This window comes from Phycodurus eques, chromosome 22 (genome assembly GCF_024500275.1).
Source record: "Phycodurus eques isolate BA_2022a chromosome 22, UOR_Pequ_1.1, whole genome shotgun sequence".
NCBI lineage: Eukaryota > Metazoa > Chordata > Actinopteri > Syngnathiformes > Syngnathidae > Phycodurus > Phycodurus eques.
The window spans coordinates 6,685,147-6,697,270 of record NC_084546.1 but is presented as its reverse complement, the minus strand read 5'-3'; positions in this window follow the sequence as shown (position 1 = coordinate 6,697,270).

Sequence of the window (12,124 nt, the reverse complement as noted above, 5' to 3'; positions counted from 1 at the left end):
CATCGCTTTGTACTACATGTCTCTTTTATTACTCCACCTGCCAGTGCCATCCTTTTACCAAACCGCCTTTTCACTGGCACCGCTACCACCATCGCATCAGGTTAATTTTTTAAGCAGTATCACTCGAGGCCGTGCTATATATTCTCCGATAATAATCCATGCAAATGTGAAAACTTTTGTCTCTACTTTTACCAATGTATTTATTGTTTTCTAAACGTATTAGGTCTTTTTCCGCAGACACACTGCACAATTTTTTTCTGTACATGCAGAACTGTTCTACATACTGTATGTGTAACCAAACTGTTCACAGTAGAGAACAGAACAACTGTGCTATGATCCCAAAGAAGGATTTTGAAACGATAATGCAATGTCCTATGACAGCAGTAATGACAGCATTACGTACTGAATGTTGTTACAGAAACCGCAACCAAAGAGGAAAGTTTTCTTCCTCTCGTCGAGTAGTAATGGTAAAGGATAGTAAACCTGTATTAATTATTTACACGTTTTTTTGTGCCCCTTTTTTAAGTTGCACATAATATGGTAATGAAAAGCCAGTTGACAAAGCACACACACACAAGCAAACACAAGAGTATCCACAACCACAATTCTCTCCCTCCCAACTATTCTTGGTTCTATTTTATAACCCACAAATTTGTATGTTTTGGCTGTGTACGGGCCTTTGTTAGGGACTTTATCTCCTCTACCCAGTAGACCTAAGTCGGATCAAGAAAAGTGGAGCAGGGCTCAGGCCACTTGGTACCGGTAACCTCTCACCCACATACAGGATCAATCCGCACTATTAGAATCGGAACCTGCATGAATTGGGATATATTTATTGATCCACTGTGCTGGGGAGGGGAAATAACAAGCGTGGATTCAAAGCAGAAAAATTGAGTCTCCCGCCTGTTAAGATTTGACAACTGCCTTTTTTGACAACTCCGCTGTTCCGTTTTTGACTGATCCCTTGCGAGCAATACGGGTCACCAGAAGTGCTGCGTCTGCACGCTCCAGCTAATAACGTTGACGTACTCTCCCTGGGAAGTTTATTAAATAGCAAGACTTTTAGCGAAATGTCGCGTGGATGCGAATGACTGCGCAGAAACCACGGCGGGTTGAAGGAATGCCTTCGACTGCCAGTGCACAACAATGTGGCTCAACTGACTTGTATGGGTGTGCCCGTGGCTTTGCATAGTCACTCAGCTTCAGAAAGGAAACAAACTGGGACAAGAAAAAATAGTTTCGTGCAGTCGCGGTTTAAGTCTAAACATACGTCCAAGCTATCAACATTTGCTGAACGATAATAACTAACATTCCCATATACTAACGTGACGATGCATTGGCAGCCAAGATAAAGCACTATTACTCTATGAGTCTGTTATCAGTCTCTGAACTAGACTTTCTGTGATGTTTTTGTGAGAGGAATGTAAGTGATGAGTGCAATAATGAACTGCCTCCTAAATGTCGAAATTGGAACTAAAACTGGATTTCTTGAGTATTCATCTGAAAGATACCGTATGCCTTTTCTGTAATTATTTCTGCACAGAACTTAAAAACAAAAATTCTCAGGCTGCTGTCTTGGTGAAGGCAGACATTTTGATCGCTTTCTCCGATTGGCGCGCTTCAAAAGGTGCCTAACAATGTGGCTACAGAGGGTATGTTCACTTTAATATGTTGAATCCAATCCAATTGAATCACTTCCTTAGCTACAAAATTATCTTGCACAGCTGCACTGACCAGGTACTTTGTAGAACATCATATCTGTCTCCCACTAAGCCCCCCCCCCCGCCCCCCCATGCTGCAATTGCACAGATCACTTTAACACACCCACCCCTCCAACCACCTCCAGCAAACCGACCCAGACTGCAATACATTCTCCTTCGAGCACAAGACGAGGGATTTTCTTGCTCTTCAACCTTCGTCACCCTGCCCCAACTGTGCGCTTTCTTGGAACACTGCACCTCCATTGAGGATTTTCGTTACAATATAGACAGCGGAGGTCTCATGATCTCCTGGCTTTATTCGAAAAATAGAGGTTGCTGGGTTTGTATCGGCACAAGGTGTGGGCTAAAATGTGTGGAAAGGTACATTAAGTACAGCTTGAGATAGGAGAAACACAATGGCATATGAGTGAGATGAAATCATGAAAATCCACATTTTGAGCCTGGCCCATTCAGATCTATAAATGTAAATGCTGCTTGAATAATTGTACTCCTTTATCACTACATTCTGTTTTTTGCCCATATGTTTCACCATATTGTGTCTGTGTGCGTCGGTTTTTATGCTCTACATCTGGCCACAGGAACACGCCTGCCGTTTTTTCCACGAGGGACACAAAGGAGACTGGTGGGCATCAGACTGTAAAGCAAACAAGTCACCATAGTGGAAGTAGGTTATCTTTTGGAAACCTTGTCACGTCCCACATCCCTCCCCTCATGCACGTACGCACACACTCACACGGGTGCTGGGATGATCCTGATCGGATGTGAATCCCACGGTCGCTACGTAAACTTTTGTTAACGCAACAAGCCCGTGTAACTTAGGTGAGAAAGCCCATGGAGTTAAACAAGCATCAGAGGATTATCTGCCGTGTTTTGACCCATCTTTGAGTAAATGGACTTGTCCACGGATATCGTGACTATCTGTATGTCTAAAGCAGTGGTTCCCAACCTTATTTTGCTCCCTATTGTACGTGAGAAAATAATTACTATACAATACAAAGCTTATACTGTGTACTGAAAGTAAAGCACAGCGTCTTGTGTGGGTTGACGTGTTTACATGGTATATGCATCATGCTACGTTTTACATTTTAAAACTAAATTGCACGTCTGTGAAACCAGTTAAAAATAAATGTCTCCTCCTTGTACATGGAAAGAGAGCTTCAACATTTAAACCAGCGCCCTCCGACCAAATGATGTCTCACTGTGGCGCCCTTTCTACATGTTATTAAATTAAGCTTGCCCTGTGTCCAAATGTGCCACAGCATCTCTTGATGTGTGGGCATTACCTTAGTAATCCTCTTAGTGGTGGGAAAGTGGTTTAGCGGGCGCATTCTTTATGACAGGAGCACAAATTGGAGGGGGGGGGGGAGGAATAGCGTTAGCTTTAGGGGCCCCAGCGGGGTAAAGGAGGCTGCCCGTCTCGCTTTCCAAAAACTTTTCACCCGGGATGGCCCCGGAGCCGCCCTGCGAACCTGCTGACTCCCCGCTCTCCTCTATCATGGAGCTTTTTGATACAGTGAAGCCCAGACAAAAAGGAGGGAGAACTGTGTCAGAGTTCACATTGTAACGAAGATTATTTATCGCTTTCATTGCATTATTTGTGCACAGTGTTTTGCGTTTCTAAATTACACCTTTCTTTTAAGGTAAGTTACAGTTTTGTTCCATTTTCATGCACGTAATGCACACATCGACCGCAATTTTAGGTACACTCGCTGTATCCTGTATCAAAAATGCCTTTACCAATATAAAGTGCTCAGCATTGATTACAATGTCATTAAATTGAATAACTACCTGTACATCTGCCTCCACCAAGAAGGTTATGTGTGGTGTTTATTTTTTAGTGAGCAGGATTACATTCAAAAAACACTTAACTGAAAGAAGAACCCATTACATTTTGGAGTGGATCCAGGATATTACCGAGAGGTGTTTCTGTTAAAATAAAAATACCACTGCAAACTAAACCTAAAGTAATAAACATGAAGTGAAATGCATACTTCTCTGACAGTGTCAATCAATAAGCATTAACTATAGCAGTCAGTGTTAGTACGAAACCTTCAGGCCTCAGCTCGCAGGCAAAAAAAAACAAAAAAAAAAAGGAACGTCAGGAACTTCCTACTAGAACAGCTGAACTTCGTTCGCAGTTCATGAGAGGCACTTTAAATGGTGGCAGGTGCGTGCTGACTGAGTTTGAATGTTTGGTTAATTCTGAACACAGCCACATACCAAGTCATAAAATCCATCCATTCTCCACACCGCGTATCCTGGTTGGGGTCGCGGGGTTCTGGAGCCTATCCCAGCTGACTTCGGGCGAAAGGCAGACTACACCCTGAACTGGTCGCCGGTCAGTCGCAGGGCACGTATAGACACGGACAACCATTCGCACGCACATTCACACGGTCACTGACTGGGAACCGAAGCCACGCTTGCCTGCACCAAAGTCAGGCGAATGTACCAACCACTACACCGTCGGTGACTCAGTCATAAGATGTTCGATAAAATATATATTTTTTTTCAATTGAGTTGCACATATTATAGGTCACATTAACGGTGGGAAAGGTTCTGAAACCTGACATTTCAACAGGGGTGTGGAGACCTTTTATATCCACTGTATATGCAGATCTTTGGACGAATTGGCTCCATAAAGAGATGAGAGGTCAGCTCATCTCAGTTTCATGGCTCCAGCTGCTCAGCACAAATACGGCCGGTGCTGGGAGCATTTCGAATTCAGACATTGCGTTGGGGTAATTCGGTTTCCAGGGCAGGGTAACGTAAGGAGACGGCTGTGGCACTGGAATTGCAGTGCTGGAGTGGCCAAGAGGATTCAGACACACACACACATTCACTCTCGCTCACTCAACACACACTACTTAAAGACAACGCTACTCGTGACTTATCAGCCTTCATTTAGCCTCCAGCCCTTGTTGTATCTGATGTAGGAGCTTCTCATCCCTTCCCTGTACTTATTATTTTTTGCCATGTCATGCACGTCTCTCATACAAACATGCAGGGTAATATTGACAGAGCATCGTTTCACTTACGTACCAGTGACAATGCATCACTTTTAGGCTTGCACGTTGGTCGCTACATTTTGACCACTTTCACAATCTAATGAGATATGATACAAGAGCTGTATATAAAGTCTGCTTTTTTGTTCTAACAGCATAAATCCAAAGTAAACTTAACACCTTTGTAAAGGCATTAGTACACCTCATGAGATTGTATATGCAGTCATTGTGATGATCAGTGTAGTTTACCTGATCATGTAAAAAAAAAAAAAGTGCTGTTCTAGTGTGATGCATTAGTTTGACCACAAAAAAGAATGCATTTTTTGTCATGGTGACAACATGAGGAATACTCGCGATGACCATCAGATATAGTCACATATTTGTTCTTTGAACAGATATGCGTCCCAATACCAGGCGGAGTCTCATCGACCCGCGATATTGTCTGAGTTCCTGTCCCCCCTCATCTTGTCTCTCCTTTTCTCAGTATGTAGTAATACCCCAACACAGGAATTCTTTGGTTCTGACAGGTTCCTGCTGGTGGAAAGAGGCGGCGCCTTCGTGAAAAGCCAGGCGTCACGACCAGTAAGGTGAATACAAGAAGCACCCAAAATACATTTAGAATTTGCCTTGTTGTCCATTTAAAAATGACGTTCTTCCTGTGTGAGTTTTGGAGTATGACTCTTTAACTGACCATATACAGTATAGATAATAGCCGACAGTACATCTAATTACCAGTAGCATACAGTGGATATAATAAAAAGTCTAAACCCCTGTTCAAATGGCAGAGTTTTGTGGTATAAAAAGGACCAGAACCCATTTTACCACATTTCTTTGGGAGATTTTGTTCTGTTCAAAAGAAACCAAGATTTAACTTTCCAGCCCATTATTCCAACTATTTATCAAGTGATGACACAACTTTGTTTCGGATCTGGATAGATGCTCTGTACCCAATTTTGTAACTGGGAGACACATGTAGCCTTCATGTTTCCGCAATACTGTAGTTTTTTACAGCAGCTCGTGAATGAACAAAGATACACCATCACGTGAGTAAATGCGCTCAAGCTAGCAGTCTGAAGTTTCTCTGCATGGAAGCTATATTCGTCACAGAAGTCGTCAGGCAGTTGTCTATACATTATGAAACAAGTCTACCACTCACACGCATCTCACAGAGAGATAAATGTCATGTGCAAACCTATTTTCTTTCCACATAACTGACAAAAGGACAAGATTAGATTTGAATGCTGGCATGTCGAGATGAACAAATGGCCAACGAGGTTGCGGTGGGGAAAAAAATGTTTCACAACAAGTGTTTGTAACTTAATGTTACACTTCAAGGAGGAAAAAGGAAACTTTGAACCTTTTTGGTGCAACACCTGATGAACAAAATGAGACGAATGGACAGTTACTCAATTCTCATTCATAATATTTGTGTTTTCAGCGGGCATAGTGTTCTGACATTATCAGCGTAGTCAGCATTGTTATCTTTATCGTTGACAATGTTTCCGATATTATCACAGTGTTTTGCGCAACATTACATCAAACAGACTGTACATTAGATTCTATACGTACACCCATAAAATTATAGTATAAGGTACAGCAAGTAGTGTCTTGTGGACTACTATTATTGACACAATATAAATATTACTATATACTATATGTGCCAAATAGCATCCAAATAATTTCGAATGGTCTCTTTTTTTGGGAATAATGTACTCCCCATATTTTAATGATTTAGGCCAGGGGGTCGGTAACATTAAATACTCAAAGCGCCAGTTGGAAAAAAACAAACAAAACAAAAAAAAAACACCCGGAGCCACGAAGCCCTAAAGTGAGAATAAAACTGCAAATATAATTTTTTTTCTTTACCTGTTTATATTAAAAAGCCCCGTAGTGTATTGTATTTATGAAATCAATGAACTACTACAGAACACATTTTATTTCTGCATGTAACAAAAAACTCTGAAAGTAGACATTTGGTTGAAGCAGGACTTTCAAATCAAATAGTTGTCTATTTGAGTCCTTCTCGTATTCATGAAGTTAAAGCCAAACTTAAATCACCTACCTGCAGCGAAGCAAAAATGCCGTCTGCTTCGGCGTTCAGTCATCATTTTATAGTGATAGTGAACTGTAACCAAGGGCATCGACTTCCTTACAGGAACATGTCTTTTCAGATCAATACATGTATGTAAACTAAAAGCAAACTGACCCTTGTAAGCATAGAACGTTACTGCAATTACACCTGCACGCTCTCATGAGGCGCCGCTCAATCCCACGACCCCAATAATACACATTGTTACTCTCAAAATTAAACATTATTATCGTTTAAATGTTTGTGCCGTCTTCATTCTTATCGCTCACTGGATTATCCTGAGCCTGTGGTTTGACTGAACCTTTGATGATTTGATGATCACCCTCAGCGGCCCTTGCTTGGTTCGTGATTCAGTCACTGCGGCGCGTCCGCCCGTCTGGGAAATCGATTGCCGAACATCAGCGCTGCGTTGCATATTTGATAGTTGTAATTATTTGATGCAGAGCCACTCATTGCATTTTTTTCTATGACATTATGTCGCGCACCCTCCCCAGCTGCCTAGAGGGAGTAAACACAGTTAGATTGATCCGTCACATCCGGACATGGCTAAACTTATAATGCCTGAACCTGCAGTTCTGGAAAATTACTCTCTGACCGTGCAGACACATCATCGTTTGTTTTATATGCCAGTGTTGCAGGCATTCGGCCCACAAGTGAGACAGCACATTTTGACTGATTGGCTTCAAGTGTGCACGCTAATCGGCGCCTCTTACATACACGCACCGGAGACACTGAGGTTCCGCTGGACACTGATGCTGGAGTTATGCAATTCCCATACAGATACCAAGACAGTTTTTCATCCAAGGATGGATGTACACCGTCACAATCCCACTCAAATTCCATTGGACACTGATTTTATTATATAACAATTTTATTCCCATACTGACATCAAAACTATATGAACAGTCCCACCTCAGTGGCAACTACGCGAGTTGCTCAAGTAGCAAGATAACGGCCAATGAAAGCATACATGCATCATTTGGAAAAAAAACAAATAAGATGCTTTTTTGAAAAAACTTATACGAAATTCAGGCTCATCTTTTAAAATATTCAATAATTACGGTTTATGTTTTTCATCCAGGATAGCTGCAATGCACAAAGGAACCACATTTGGTAACTCGAAATGGACCCAACGTACCTCAGAAAATGAAATTAATGATGATAATAAAACAGAAGGAAGTAAACAGCCAAGTTTTTATATAACCCCTTGTAATATAAACTAATGTAATATTTACATAAATATGAAGACTAAATGTGTAAAAGTTGTATTACAGTTGGGAATGCGCATTCAAGGACACCACCAGCAGAGTTAAATACAATATGCATAAGTTTTTTTATTTCATAAAAAAAGTCTTTGTTTTTCTTCCCTATTCTGACTTTATTGCAGCATGGCGCGAATGCACTGAGAATTGTGGCTCACTTTCTAGGAACCGCATCTGACATCCTTTTGAAAGCGGCCTGACCCACATAAACTCAAGCATTACAGAAGTGGATTGTTCTGCTTTCCAGAAGCTCAAGAATGCGTTACACAGTCTTGTAGACCCCAACAACTCTGACAGATCTCCGCCGACTCCCAGACATTCATTTCAACACCATGCGGGCTGATATGAGTCTGTTTTTTTTTTTAACATGGAATTTCCAATCCATCCATATGGTGTTTTTCAAGCAGATCATTTCAAAGATTAAATGTGCAGTGATATCACTATTACAACAATTCCATTTTTTTTTAATTAAATAAATAGCTTCATGTCCTTCTTTCTCTTGTCGGCTGTCATTAAATTGCGTAACTAATGTCAGCCTTAAAATTGACGTTGACGTGGCCTTTGTTGAGCGATAGCTGAACAATATTTGTGGAGGTGGCAGTTTGTTTTCAAACGTTTCTTTTAATATGTTTATCTGCGCTGTCTCACTGTGACGACCAGCGACCTTGCTGTTATGCAACTCTGCAGCACTCAGCATGTTCTGCTTCGTGTCTTTGGTTTCCCGAATCACCATCACCTTGTGTAGAAACATTATCATAAAGCGCTTAACCAGCTAGCCACACGGCAACTTGGGGGGGGGGGGCAGAACACAAACTACTCATCAACTCAGCATATAAACAAGCCTTTTGTCAGATCAGAAAAAAAAGCTCATTAATGCCTTTATTAAGGCATTAATGAGCTTCAGCTCATACGCAATGAGCTGAAGCTCATATAAATGCTAAAAGCAAAAAAATAAATGAACAATGGCTTGATGATTATCCAAAACACGAACTGTATGACAAAAGAAACGCATAAACATGTCATGACATGTCTGACAAAATATGAAAGAAATATGTTATATAATTACATAAATCTCGTGTTAGTGAGGGTTTTTTTTTTTTTTTTTTTTTTTTTTTTGGGATCAACAAATATTGGGTGTTTGTGTTTCGCCGCACTGATCGACAAGTGTAATAAAGATGGATTTCAGATTGTAATCTAAATGTATATTATTTCCAAAGAGTTGAGTCTCGTATGCAGTCACTGGCCACAACTTTAGGTGCAACTACAACCACATGCATTTGTAAACGGATACATTACGATTTGTCAAAAATGAGCAGAATTGTGATGCAGAACTTGGCATTGGAAGCAAAAGAGGGAAATGCACTATCGTCCACACCGATGCCTGTCCGATCGACTTGATGGAGTCACCTTGGGGATACGTCGCTTTAGCAACACCATCCAAAACACATAGGGGCCAACAGCTGTGTAAACATGAATTCAGGATACTGTATTATTGCTGTTGACTCTGAAGCCAGACAGGAACACATTTATATGAAGATTTTGTTATGAATTCCACACTGACCTTTTTTTGTCTGACCCCACTTGTACAATAATGGACACGCATACTTCTTCCTGGCTGTGATTGTTTGTTTTATGAAAATAACTCTGGTAATCCTTTTTAGATGACAGTTTAAATCCCAATTCTACATTTAGGAATTTCCAAATATGTTCTTTTTGACTGGAGTACGGTCTTTTGTCGGGCCACTCATGCAACCGTTGATTTGCTTGCATCGGCCTCTCGTGAAATTCTGGCACGTTACACACTTTATTACACATACAGTTTGGACCTCACAGTAGAAGTAAAAGTGTTATCAATGCTACAAAACAGCAGATCTTATTTGACTTGTCTGTGTCATAGAAACAAAGTATTGGCAATTAGTCTAGCTCTGTGCACTGTCTCAATGAGTCCTACTTTGCCAGTCTTAGGAAATGGTCGCTCATTTTCTACTGGGGATTTATCATCCTGGAGCATTTCCTTGCAAAATGATCATGTCCGTCAAGAGTTCACTTCGCTCAGAACAGTGCGTTCCAAGAGCGACGAATACCAGGATAACAATTGTCATTTAAAAGAAAGTACACGAGTCACACTCACACATATTGTTCACCTCTTTCGGTTTTGTCTTCGAAACATCGAATAACATGAAAAGCAATAGCGAACAGTAGTCAGTTCTAGAAAAGCAGCAAAAGGTAACCTTTATAGGTCAAGAGCCACGTCTCGCAGCAGAATCATTTTCCCTGGCCAATCACCATTGAAAATAACAACGCAATTTATAATTAAATACAACAAAAGAAAACAATAATATGTGTATCGTTTTAAAGAAATAGAATAAGGGAAAGTTATATTATCCCTTTGCTGATATCAAATCAAATAAACATTTCTGATTATTCTACCAGACATACAACAGTTATGCAGGCAGGATGAAATTACTCATTCTCGCGATGCTCATTGGAACTTGAATGGAAGGTAAAAGTAGAATAGTATATGCAGTAGTAGAATAAAAACAAATAATTTACTAAATGAAGTAAGTCAAATAAATTTTGCTGTTTAGAAGATAGATGTAAAATAAAAGGAAATTAAGACCTCAGTGTTTTTAGTTTTATGGGCTCACATCTAAATGGCTCAGTGTTTATAATGGAGTTTCTCAGGGTTCCACCTTAGGTGCACTACTATTCTTTCGATACTAATCATTTAGGCATGGTGTTTTTTGAAAAATAATTCCACATTTTTGATTTCCAAGTTTCTTGTGTTGGTCCCTCCATCTATGAAGCTCTCCCCGAACTTTAAATGTGTTTTTGACACTTTCCAGAACCAGATTTCACCGCTAAAGTTGAGTATAAATGCAGTGATGCTTTTCTCTCGCGCTAAGAAATTACCCGGGGCCCCCATCATGATTCTTAGTGTTCAGGTTAAGAAATTGGAAATAGTCTCCATGATGGTTTTTATTTTAAACTTCATGTCAATTACATTCTTAAAAAAACCTCACTTACAATACCGAGACTAAATCACTGGTATCTTTTCATCTACTTTTCTAGGTACAGTATGCTCCCAGCAAGTATTATAATTTACTATGATAATTTTCTCTCAGTTACATAAACCGTGGCAAGATTGTTTTATTTTAGTAATATTTGTTTCTTGACATTTCATTCAAAAATATATTTACTTTAGTTATGATGTGCCTCAATTTTAGCAGCCTTATAATATATTTCATTGTAGGGAAATATACTGTAGAGCAGTATGTCCGAAGTAAAATAGCGTCCATTGTTTGCGAAGTGCAAGTAAAAGAAAAACACGGATTATAACCTGTTTAGTTTTTCAAATGATTTCCCGCTATAAATGCAAAGAACACATGAATTTGTGAAAGACATTTCATGTGTCATACAGTTACATTGGGAGTTTGCACAGCAAGTGTGTATTGTGCTGTACATACACAGTAAAGTTAGTGTAACTAGTTAACAGACATATGTGTTGTAAATAAGTGACAAACTTTGTGTGTGATGTGTTATTTCCATTTTGTACTGCTCTTCCACTCTTCTGTCGGTCAAGACCATCCTCTGTGTGTGTACCCTCGGGTCGGCAGGGTTACCACCTCACAGTAAAACGCTGTTTCTCTCACAGTGTCGACATGTTCCCCTTCGGTGTGTGGCTTGGCGGCCCCTCACAGCACGGCGCGCCACGTCCAACCCGAGGCTCTGATCTCTGACACCCGCTGAGCCGGAGCAGCTGCCACGTACCTGAGAGGACGTGAGGCACGCCAGAAACCGAATCGCATGCTGAAGGTTACTGCAGGTACGGTCCAGCGACGTCATTTGGAGAAAAACACACACTGTCATCACTGCGGGGCATCACATTATGCAACAAGTTCTTCTCATGGCGACAATGTTTTTTTTTTTTTTCGTTAAGGTTATAGAGTATAAGCGTATATAACGCAAATAGCATAAAGACGTCGTATGTCTTGTGTCAGAGAGTCTCTTAGAGTCACACGCTGCAACATGAAACGCATAACTTGTTCC